The sequence below is a fragment of the Vicugna pacos genome, chromosome 4 (assembly GCF_048564905.1).
Source record: "Vicugna pacos chromosome 4, VicPac4, whole genome shotgun sequence".
Classification (NCBI taxonomy): Eukaryota; Metazoa; Chordata; class Mammalia; order Artiodactyla; family Camelidae; genus Vicugna; species Vicugna pacos.
Genome location: NC_132990.1, coordinates 25,285,517 through 25,298,152, shown reverse-complemented (window position 1 = coordinate 25,298,152; position 12,636 = coordinate 25,285,517). Strand labels below are relative to the sequence as shown.

The following is a 12,636-nucleotide window of genomic DNA, read 5'->3' as shown; positions in this document are numbered from 1 at the left end:
CTCAAGGGATAAAGGGGAGATGAACGGCTGAGAGGGGTGGATCTGTAACATCCACCGCCCTCTGAGTAGACTGAGAGGTAGCATATCCAGGGCATTATTTGTGGAGTTAGACAGGCTTCAGATTAACACTGCCTTTGCCACCTCCTAGCTGCATGAGCTTGGCAGTTTATTTAAACTCTTTGAGCTCTAATTTCCTCGTCTTTAAATAAGGAATAATAACGTCTGTCCTGCAAGAAGAAGCTGGGATGTTTAAATAAAATACTACACATCAAAGCACCTGACTTTAAAAAATAATATTCATGTAAGGGACAGTGGACCACACCAAAGATTTCTCATGGACTGTCTGTCTTCCACATCTGTCTTGTTCCTATAATTCATGTAGTTACCTTCTAAGTACCTTCAAGTATTCCTGATTAAATTCAGATGATGTGCTTTTTAAAAAAGGGGTATCTTTTCTATATCAAGCAGAAACCTGGCAAAGGAAAAATACTTTTGTAAAAAGCTTAGGAAAGAAAAATTTCTCAACTTAGGAAATTTCTTTGAGGTGCTATGAAGAATCTTTTTCTTACAATTAGTTACTCTTTGTGACCCACCTATATTTTTAAAACCCTCAAAAGGCATTTTAAAAACAAATAGGCTATTTTCACCTTCCTAAAGGATAAACTGTTTTATGTGCTGTGTTTTGCAGAGGTTTTTTTTTCAAGTGACAAGTTTGTACTTATCTTGAAAGTAAAAGAGAAAGTAATAGCCCAATAATCAGCTTATCTGTTTGCTTTCTGCAGTTCAGAATTTTGCAAGAAAGTCCTCAGACCACCCCCCAGACAAGTGTAATACACATGGTTTGCTGGCAGAATTTATTTTAAGCATCTCCGGGCAACACGGATGTATGCACACACGCACACACACATACACTAAAATTTTTGAATCAATAAGTCATTTGGAAGAATCTCCAGAAGTGTGCCGAGGCATGTTTTTGGTGTTTTGCCAAATTATGTGCTTCTGTTTGTGGCTTTCAAATATGGATTAGACAGACGCACCAGCATGTACTGCTTGGCAAGTAGGGACAATGGCCTAGTCTGAATTTAGTAATTTAAGCTTTTCATTAGTCCTCTTAGGTGAAAGAAGGAATTAACAACAACTTGTTTGAGCTCTATCTTTATATCCCTTTGTCATCCATTCTTGTTCACTTGCCATAGGTTAGAAGCCAAAGGAATTTCAGGCGTCCTCTGAAGACAGACCTAAAGCAAGGGCTTCAAACAAGGGGTTCAAATGTCAAGTACATTTAAATTGGAGCCTGAACTTTTGCTCATTGTTATCCGAAAGCTCTCACTCTGCTTTTCCCAGTTCTCCATTGTATGTTAACGTCCAATGCGCCCTCTTTTTTTCTGGCAAAGAAACCAAGATAGAAATTACCTAAAGAGGTAAAAGGTCACTGAAGATTCCTGCCTCTCACGTGTTCCAGTTATCACACACAAAAACAGACTTCCACACAACGAAGAGCTCCCAAAGATGTGCCGTCTCTGCAACTGTTTCTGGGAGAAGCTATGTCCTTGCTGCCCCGTTTATACCAGAGTCACTCTCAACTTCAGAGGTCAGCTTCTCAAGACCTTCTGAAGACTGGGGCGCTAAATCCAGAAAACACTCCGAAGCAAAGTGAATCCCAGATTCTGCCACAACCACCCTTGTGACCAGTATGTCTTTCTAATCAGGGCCAATAAAGTGATCATTAGAACCGCCAGCCCTTCCCCAGATCACCTGAGAGAACACCAAGGGAAGCGCAACCGATGTGCAGTTTTTGACATTTTCTTCTGCTTGTGAGTAAGAATAACCCTGATAGCTAATAGAAAAGTTCACAGGAACCAAGAGGTAAAAAGGATTAAATGCTGACAGTGGTCCATTGTTAATTGAGTCCCCTGTGTGAAGCTACAGAAAGATTAGTTTACACAGCTGTGGCTATTTGTCATAACAGTGCTAACAAGATACATATGTTCTATCGAAGCCTCACTTTGGACCGCCAAAACTGGACGGTTCAACGGCCTAAAACGTATATGGAAATCAACAAACAACGCTATAGACAAGGAAGACCAGCATGTCCCTCTGGTGATCTCAGGGGCCCAAGAAAGAAGATGTGAGCCTCTGAGGGAGTACAGCCTAGAACACGTAGACTGGGGGGGTTAGAGAGCAAACGATGAAAAACAAAGGTGAGCTGGGGACTGGGGCGGGACCCTGTAAGGAGCGTTACTAACATGTAATGTTTGGACTGTGCAGCAGGGACGCTAGACCTTTAACCCTAGTGTGACTCATACATGGTGACTTTCTCTGGAGAAAGTAAAAAATTGGGACCGAGGGAAAATATCTTCAGTCTGGCCATGAGACTAAAGCTCTGTCGTGCGTCCCTAACATTTCCCAGCAGTAGAAGTCTGCTCTGCTTATCAACTCTAGGAACCCTAAGAAAAAAATGTGTTAGTTAATTTTAGATTTTCTAAGGCAGGCTAAAAATCCAAAATAAGCTCAATACAAAACTATTATCAGTAACACATACTAAGCAAGGTGTTAAGAGTAAGTCACATTTCATATTCTTAGAAATTTTTCATTTGAGTGCACAGAGAGAGGTAGACAAAAATAAATATATACCCCTATGCATATTTACACACACACACACATACGAGGGTGCCCAGTTACAGTTCACAAAGCCCTTCCACACACATTATCGAAATTTATCCTCTGGACAAAGTGTTAATCCTAACACCATTTTACAGATGATGAAACTGAAGTATAAACATGAGAAACTGATAATGGAACCAAAAAGGGAAGCCAGGTCTCCCATCAAAGCCCTTACTACTTCTACGATAAAAGAAGACTATTATGTCTACTGATGGCCATGATGATAAAAGTGTATCAGGCCTGAAAATTGTGAATCCTATTTTTAATGCTAATAAATATGTTCTCAAAGTTGTATCCCCTCCCATTACCTTTCACACAAACATTTTACCTAAGACTCGATCGCTAAGATTGAGAGCTTACTGAAAATCCAAATACAGGGAAGTTGAGGCTCCCAGTGATCAGACTGACTCCATACAGAGGTCAGGTCAAAGGGCTTCAAGGTCACTTTGAGGAAAGAGTTTTGAGGCAGCAGGAATTGAAATAACATACTTCAGTGAACAAAATGTAAATCTAGTTTGATGGAAGTTGCTCATCTACAACTCGGTGCACTTAAGAAATTTTCCTGGATGAATATTTATCCAGGACCACAAAATGTCCTGCTTCTAGTCTGAATTTGCTCCTTCTACACAGCCCTTTCATACTCTTCCTTGCTGGTTCATTATCCCATCATGAGCAGGCTGAAGAGGCCATCCTGAGCCTCAATGGAAGGTACAATTACCATAAAGCTCCCAAATGTACACAACGGTCTTATAAAAATAATGCAAAGAGGTGAGAACGATGTTAGATTCCTTTTGCATATTCTTCAACTAAAACAATCCTCCTTCCCCCACATCTTTTATGCATTTGACTAAAGCACCGAAGTATGCTTTCCACAGAAGTAGCAGGGTTGCTCTGCTCACAGCTGAAGTGCCCATTCCAACTCTATTAACTTGATCCAAGATGGTACTTCAAAACAACACACTCTGGAAGTGACAAGCAGGTAGAATCCAGTATTTTATTTCTGAGGAAGAGAAATTAATCTTGAGTCCTGTATATCTAGTTTAGTACAAAGTCTGCTAAAGAGGCTATACCTATCCTGGATTAGCTTCACTAAGCCAGCTTAAGATCGGATCTAAAATAATAGATTAACAAAATTGCCTAGGTCCAAATCCTGATTCCTCTCCTTACAAGTTCTGTGACCTTGTACAGATAATTCAACCTTTCTGTTCCTCAGTTTCCTCACAGGTAAAAAGAAGATAGTAAGAGAGCTGCCTCATAAGGATGATGTAAGAAATAGTTGAATATGTGTGTGTGCATACATGCATAAACACATCGACACACTTACACACACACACACACACACACACACACTCAAGTGTTTAAAAGAAGGGCTGGTATTTACCTGCCTCCTTCAAATCCTCACTCAGATGTTGCCTCCTCAGTAAGCCCTATCCCCACCAATTTTAATACTTCAATCTTCCCTACCCTTGCGCTCCCATTTTATTCATTTTAAAACAAGATGTGACACAGTACTTCCCATAAGATTGATGTTCCTGTGTTCAGGACTCAATTTATAACGTGCCTTAAAAAATAAGGCAACTCATTGGCTAGTCTCCTGTTGCAGCAAGCAGTTCACGAAGAATTCCATTCCTACACCTGACAGTGTTAGGAAAGGTGGGACCCAGAAGACAGCTCCGGGTGGGCACATAGGTGGGGTCTGTGGTTCTTCAGAGGATGCACCTCTTTTGTGACCAATGGAACACTCTCCTTAATGCACAGCAAAACCAAAACAAAACTAAAATATCTCCTGAGATACAGCAGAAGGCCCGGAAGTGTTACAGACCTAACTGATAAAAGCGGTTTCATCAGAGGAAGAACAGAAATTGACCAGGAGGAATTTCAACTTCACTTATCTTAGCTTTTACATGGAGAAACTTAAGTGTCACTGTGTAACTGAAAAATAGCCTGGGTCTAAAGAATATATTTTTGCTATGCAAAGTCCCACTCTGAAATTTGTGACAGAGAAAGAAGTCTGGCATTGCTCAGTAAATATTCTAATAAAAGTGGGTTACAGCATATTATAAGGAAAATACAAAGATTAGTCAAACACAGTAGCAAGCCCCTATAAGTCTTTATGGCTTCGTGTAAACTCTTTAAGATTTGTTTGCAAATATTCATTTATTCATTCTAATTTTTCCACTACAGACCTGTTTTCTCCATCCAATACCAAAACATACGCATACAAATCCCCAAAACTGCACATCATTAAGCCAAATATCATAATTACCTACAGATTACTAAAGGAAAAGCAAATATTTTATTGTTCCACAAGCAGGCTGACATGCACGTCAAGTGAAACAGACAAAAAATTTTAAGAGTGCCTGAAAGTTATTCATGTTTGAATAGAATTTTCTGCTATACAAATTCTGATGTTCGTTTCATATCATACACGATCCATATGAAGTGAACACACTTAGGTAAAAGAATGATTCTCTGCATAATTCACCTGTAGTTCAATACCAAACGTTCTTCAAGTTTATGGTGGTTTCCTTTCAATTACCTCTTCTAAACTATGTGCTCAAATCAGTACTGTTTTGAAAGTAAAGATTCTCTTTTTTATTTTATATCAATGAGGTTATGAAAAATGCAAGAAGGCTTTCTTATAGTAATTTCTCTGGAGGTTTATTAGACAGAAATATTTCATATGCAAAATAAACTAGCGACCCATAAACTGCATTGCTTCTTTTTTGCCGTAATACGGAAGGTAAACCAAAATGGGAAATTACACACATTTCTCTAGATAAATCCTTTTTACCCTCTCAAATAATCAGGAGAACAGCAACAGAAACAAAAAACAAAACAAAACAAAAATCTGCATTGTGGTTGCTAACTTGAACCATGCCAATGAACATTCAAAAGATTAATCAAAGCCTTGACAGTTGTTAACAGTTCAACATGGTTCCCACAATTATCCAATTAAACGTATAATGCAAATAGTAGAAGTCTTATGGGTTCCATAGAGCATGAATATCAGGCTGCTTCAGAAAACCATTAACTGTGATGTACTGTCTGCTGAGTCAGAAGAAAGTGAAAGGGGAAGCAGTACATTTATAGAGGAAGGCAAGCAGAAGGAAAATAGAGTGGAGAGCCACGTAACTCAACCACTCTTTATGTGGTCATATAAACACAACAGACAGTGGTCAGATCCAGAAAACAAAATTTAAGTAACAATGATTGTAAAACCAAAAGAATGCAAAGCAATGACTTTACCCTGTAATTCCTACTGGCTGCACTATACCCACAGCAGACTTCAACCACACTTCTCTAGCTTGCTGCTAAGTTAGAAACATGGGTGTAATTATAGTTGTTGGCTTTTGACTCTGTCTATAAACCATGCAGAGATAAACTGCTATTAGTGAACATACCAACTCCATATAATTGTGTTTTGACATTATAGGTAAAAACAGTGAGAAGGGAAACTAACCACAGCAATTATAAACAGCATGCTCAAGGGCACGTCGGGTCACTTATGACCTTGACTAAAATTGTTGTAATCCCTAAGCTGCCGTTTTTCACACATTCAGATGCATGCACACACACACACACACACACACACACACGCAGGTGAATACCCCACACCTGTCTTTTCAAGGAAATGAACTGAGTGAGCATAAAAACTACTAAATTATATATTCATAAATCCTCAAAGGAATACAAAATATGCACTGCATGGGTCAAATACTCATGCTTTTAAAAAAATCTAATTATATTTTTTAAAAATCAAGTTTAAATTCTAGAAGGAACATTTTGTGGTAAGTGCTCATTCTAAAAATATTCTATTTTGCAGCTGTATCTACTCAGGGGAAAAGAAAAACTGAGGCAATCTGATTCCATATCACAACTTCTGCTACTGTATAAGTTGAGTTTAGGTTGCCTTATTTGGAGAGTAATTTTTAAATGTTGAAGCCATCTACTTACACTGACAACATTTTTGCAATAATTATCCAGCTGTTTACTTCATTTTATTGGCTACAGACAGGGCTGTTACATCCATTTCTTTTCGTTTTATAATTGTCAGCCGTCCCCTCCCCACCAAAGTGGTACCAAAGGGCACCCAGAGAGCAATAAATATCTAACAAACATCATTTAAGAAGCATGATACTTGGGAATAAAATGCAGTCTTGTTTCTGATGAGTTTTCCTCCAAAGTATAAAATGGTTTGTACAATCAGCAACAATAGAAATGAGAACATCACAACAATATTGTATTACATGTAGTGCCTCACTTTGCAGAGGTCCAAATTATAAGTGAGGTGAATTCTTTTCTGAGATTATTCATAGAAATAGCAATAAAGAAACACAATCTTTAGAATGTGCTAACACCATTAAAATGATTTATTTGCGTATTTCTTAAAAGTGTACATAGATGCGTCTGGGTTTTTTTTTTTCCATGTGCTTTTCTTATTTGGTCTTCTTAGTAAGCTGATCAGGAATGCAAGAGCATTTCCTTTTTTCTTTTTTTTTATACAGATCAGGAAACGGGTTCCTGAAGGTGGGCTGACTTGCCCAAAGCCACAGAACTCATGAGGAACCAGGCAGCCAGGTGTGCAGGGCTCCAGAGCCTAAATACCTGGGTTCAGACCCCTGCTCCAGCTCCTCCCTACTGCTGTGTAAACCTGGGTCATGGCCGAATTGCTTTCTGCCTGAATATTTTTACTTCTAACGAGAAGATGATGATGCTACGAGTGACGGCTTCCACATCAGGTACCTGTGAGGATTCAGTGAGATACACTCCGCAGAGCACTTGACCACAGCGCCCGGCACAGAGTAAGAGCTTAATAAATAGTAGATGTTGTGACTGTGTTATGGTTACTGCCACCTCAGAGCTGGCTAAGACAATTCTGACAGGGTTAAAAGATTAAATAAATAACCACATAAATATCAAATCCAGAGATTAAAGTCTGGCACACATCCTAAAAGAAAACTAACTGACATAACTAAGTATCACTGTAATTCTTGACTGGGGTTGGGGTAGGGGGGAGTCTTGGGGAATCAGCTGCGTTGGCTGCTCTGAAAGGTTTTCTAACAAAATACCCATTGATTTGTGTCATCCCACCATTCAGTGGACACAGGTTCAAGGAATTTAGATTAAAGTGAGAAAAAAACTACACAAATTAAAACTGTGGTAAAACGGCAACAGTGAGCTAGTGTCTGTACCCACTTTATCTTGAGGATCAAAGTTCCCCTGTCTTAACTGCCACATTCCAGCCCAGACAGAATAGTTTCTGTGTAACTAACTGGGAAGTCTAGCATCTTGACTGCAAGTTCACAGTTAAGGGCTTTAACATAATGTCCTTGAGGACAATGGACTCCTCATTCAGGGCCAGAGCAACCCCTACGGTGCTCAGTGCTGCAGGAACGCAGGCTGATTCAGCCTGGGCCTCGGTCTGCTTGTAAAGCACCTCTGAAGGGAAACCAAAGGAACAGGAAGGGAAAAGTGTCTACATCCAGGTTTGGGGGCAAATATATAAAGCCAGTATGTTTAAATGTTGTGCACCCATGTCCAAGAACACCAGAGAAATTTCTGTCACTTGTCACTCACTGAGAGACAGAACAAACCAAGGCACATGCAGATGGGTAGAAGGAAGAAATATTTACAGTGGACAGAAAAAAAAACAACATATAATTATCTCTTCCTCTGGGTAAGAAGGACTGCACTGAGATCCGGGGACAGTTCTTTAACTCACCTGCGAACATTATTAAAAAATGCAACTGATATCCTTTGAAAATAAAGAAAGACACTTCAAGAAAAGAACTGTTTTACTTGGAGAAGACTGAGGAACAGGATTTTGCGAATGGAGAGGTAGTAGCAGCGAAGTTGGGACTAGGAGAAGGGAAGGGGGCAGTCCTGGGTTCAAATCCTAGCTCTGTCACTCACTTGCTGTCTGTCTGGAGAATTATTCGACACACTCAAACCAACTCCTTCATCTATTAAATGATGGCAATATACCTACTTCCTTGGGTAACTATAATGATTACATTAAACAATTCAGGTGGCACACAGGACATTCTCGACACATGTAGTTATTTTTGCTGTTGCCACTATCACTACCAATTGCCACTACCATAATAATAAAGCAGTAATAATAAGGGGGGGGGGTTCCTGTCTTTTTTGAAGAGAAAGCAGAATTGCTGCAGGGTCCTCCCGTCACATTATCCTTTTCACTAAGTCTCTCGGTCTCTTACCTAAAAAAGGAAATCAATCCACTGAACCCCAAAGTGAATGAAACATGAATGGAAAAGTGTTTGCCCTGCAAACCCTCGGATGATTTAAACATCTTACAACCTCTGATCTAGATAATCCACAAAGCAGGCACCTAAAATTCAAAAATAGTTTTGTGTCTGTTTAGAAAAATTCAACACAGAAATTATTATGGAAACTAAAATACCTCTCCTCTGTTCATGTATCTGTTCTTCAGAAAACTCTCATCACAGACAGAGCCCAGAAAACATTTTTTCAGCTGTAAACAGATGTCAATAAACCTGAGAAGAACACTCCAGCTTTTCTAACAAATAAGAAGAATAGAATAAGAAAAAAGATTCTAAGACTTGTAAGGAAAACCATTCATTTAGCATGGTGTGAGTGAAACAGGGAGGGTTTTTATCATAAACCAATCATAAAGACCAGGATGCCGATTCTTGAACAGCTGGATTACCATGCACGGCTCTTGACTTGCTTAATCCTCTCTTTAAGGCTGTTTTATCTTCTCTATGTATCCTTTGTGGTCTACACAATAAACACATCCAATTTCAGGGTCTCATACAAAAGCACAATAGTATAAGAGGAAGTAACGAATGAGAAAGACTGCTTACTTTAGGAGACAAGATTGGCCCGGAAAGCACTGTAATGTTTACTTTCCATATTAGAATTAATAAGTCAAAATTGAAAGAAACAACTTACAAATCAAAGACAAAGGATCATTTCAATCCTTCTTAAAATATGTGAATAAGTTAAAATGAGCTTCTCTTTCTAACATGCAGAGATTATCCCTCACTATATAACATTTTCTTTTGTTCCATCTGATGTAATGTAGATAAACTTCACCACCTAGAATGAGGGTTAAGAAGGCACTCCAGAGACAAACTACATAGGTTCACATTAGGGCTCTGTCACTTAACGACACCACAGAGTTCTCATCTGTGAAAGGACAGGGAAGAATCTACCTCATATAGTTAGTGAGGATCAAACAAGTTACAAAGATTAAAAAAAAAAAACTCTGAAAACAATGGCTGGTACACAGTTAAGTGCTCACTAAACATCAGCTGGACAACTATACACTAAAAATCATAGTGGAAAAACCATCACAGCCTAAAACATCCTACCTACCTTTATTTAAACTATCTATTGAGGATCGAGTCAGTTTGCAAAGCCTTTTCCAAGGCAGTAACTCACTTAGCCCGACTTAAGTCTTTTAAGATATGTTATTAACCCAATTTTACATGGAAGAAAAGGAACTTTAAGCCTCAGGAACTTTAAAACACTTGCTGAAAGTCATACAGCTAAAAATGATAAAAAGCAGAGTCTCAGACACAAGACTCTCAGTTTCAACTGTACGACACTGTTTTCAAGACTCCTTCCAGCAAGTTCTAATTCCCTGCACTCCTGGTCTCTTCCTCCAGTCAGTCGCCCGTCAGACTGACACGTTAATGGCAAAATCTGCACCAGCTCTGCTGACGTCTAAGGAGTTGGAGAAGTTGTTGGGAGTACCTCCAAAGCCACATTTCCATTCTTCCATCTCTTTCATTGATTGCAGTTGCCACCAAGAAACCCAACATGTACTCACGCTGCCTCCAAGCTTCACTAGTGTTCTTGATTTTCTCACCTCTGAATGGTATGGTGCTAATGCCGCTCAGAGCCCAGTGCAATGGCTCCAGTTAGGAGCAAGGCCAGAGTTCAGAAAGGCATCCTGACATGTTTCCAATGTCCTGCAAGAAAAGCTACATGCTACAAGATGTCATAGAACATCCTTGTTATTTCTACATATACCCAACAAAAATATTTTTTGTCATACAGATGAAAAACACTATACTGGGTCATCAGAATAACCTATTCTCATCGTCTCAACGTTTTTTCAGAAATTGTCACGTTTCCATAAGTCATTTCCTTCAAATGATAATCACTACCATTACTCTTAAGCAGCTAATAGCAGTACATTCTAGTTAAAAATAAATAAATAAATAAATAAATAAATAAATAAATAAATAAATAAATAAATAAATAAAAATCGGGTAATTCTTGAATTGTCTTTCCTGACTGAAACATTAGCAAAATGTCTGTCTTCTCTATGTTGAAATCCCAGTACCCAGCACAGCACCTGATACACAGTAGGCACTCAATGAATATTTATTGAATGACTAAGCAACTTGTGTGCAGAGAGAAGAATGGCTTTAAAATGCCATCATAAAACGGCAAACTGAGACAGATTTCCTTTTAAATTTCAGTGCTCATAATCTTGCTGTATCTGTACATCATAATCAACATTCAACGCTACCATCAACACGGTAAATCCCCTAATGAGGAATAAGGGGAAGAGAAGTGTAGGGAAAAAAAACCCAGAAAACCTGCTCGCTGCCCTCTAAGAACTGACATCCACGTCCTATTTGTCTGAGGAGGTGGGGAAGCCCGGAGGAACGGAGAATTTCACGCACTAGATTCCATTCCATCTTCAGGAGATAAGCCTGGTAACCTTTAAAGCTTGAAAGCTACTTTGAAAGAGTGTGACACTACCTAGAGTCAAGGGATGGCCATGGTTTTCATTTTACATTTTTCCCTAATTTTCTATAAGGAAATATTATATTCTAGAATAGATATCATCAAAATATATTAGGAAAATTCAATATATAAAGCTGGGGTTATCTTATTCTTCGGTGTGTCACTACACCAGGCATTACTCTTAGTAACAAAAGTATAAATTTGCATCAGATCAGATACTTTCGCCCGACTATAAAACACATCTCCTCACACTGAAATAATTCTTTTTTTCTACTGAGTTGGGGAGCCACTCTTGATTTTTAAAATAATAATAATAATAACAGTGGTGCAAACTGGACACAAAATTGAATTCAATTAACTTCAGAATATATTTTAAATAAAATATCTTTTGCAAAATACTCTGCTTTCCAGATTTTTTTTAACTGCCTAGAGAATTATATTATCAATTATAAAATATCTAAAATAAATTATTAGCTATGACACATGACAAATATATATTCACATTTTCCATTCAAGATTATAATTATAAACAACAAAAATACTAGAATAACTTTAAAATATACTAAATAAAACATTTTAAAACAATGTATATAGGATTACACTGAAATCTAGGGGTCAGCTATATATAAGAATAATGTAGTTTTATTAGAATTCAATATTACTACCCACAGTAAAAAAAAAGCAATTAACCCAATCAAAGCCATTTAGTGTAGAGTATTTTAGCATCTGGGTTATGGTTTCCTATTAGATTTTTCCTTTATTGACAAATTTTTTAAACAAAACACCAAATTTGTTACTCCACCAACATAACAAAAATATATAATTCCCAGTACAGTACATATTATTGCCAAATAGAATGCATTTATATGAGAGGTAGATTCTCGGTTATCTGTCTCAGTTTGTTTTGTTTTCGTTACATAACCCCTGATAAAACGCTGCTGAAGATTCATCTCCTCTCTGTGACCTTTCCAGTGCAGTCCCACAGGGTCTCCGCCCAGAGGACCTGGCAAATCTGACTATATATAGTGCGTGGTGAGACAGTTAATTGTATACTTCTTCCACTATCTTTGGCATTTTTCTTTTTCATAAACACTGCAAGTGACCATTATCTTCTCTTTTCTATCTGTAAATTATTTGAGAGTGGCCATCTAAATTTTCACTATTTTTCCTAACTCTCTAAAATACTGAAATGCTTAGAACAAAGCTCCCACTCAATAAATG

At 38.2% G+C, this 12,636-nt stretch overlaps 1 protein-coding gene across 6 annotated transcripts in view; it reads right to left on the bottom strand.

Annotated features, from left to right (window-relative positions):
• Window positions 1-12,636, bottom strand: part of NFIB (nuclear factor I B) — a 229,239-nt gene that overhangs the window by 192,115 nt on the left and 24,488 nt on the right. The window lies entirely within an intron of this gene.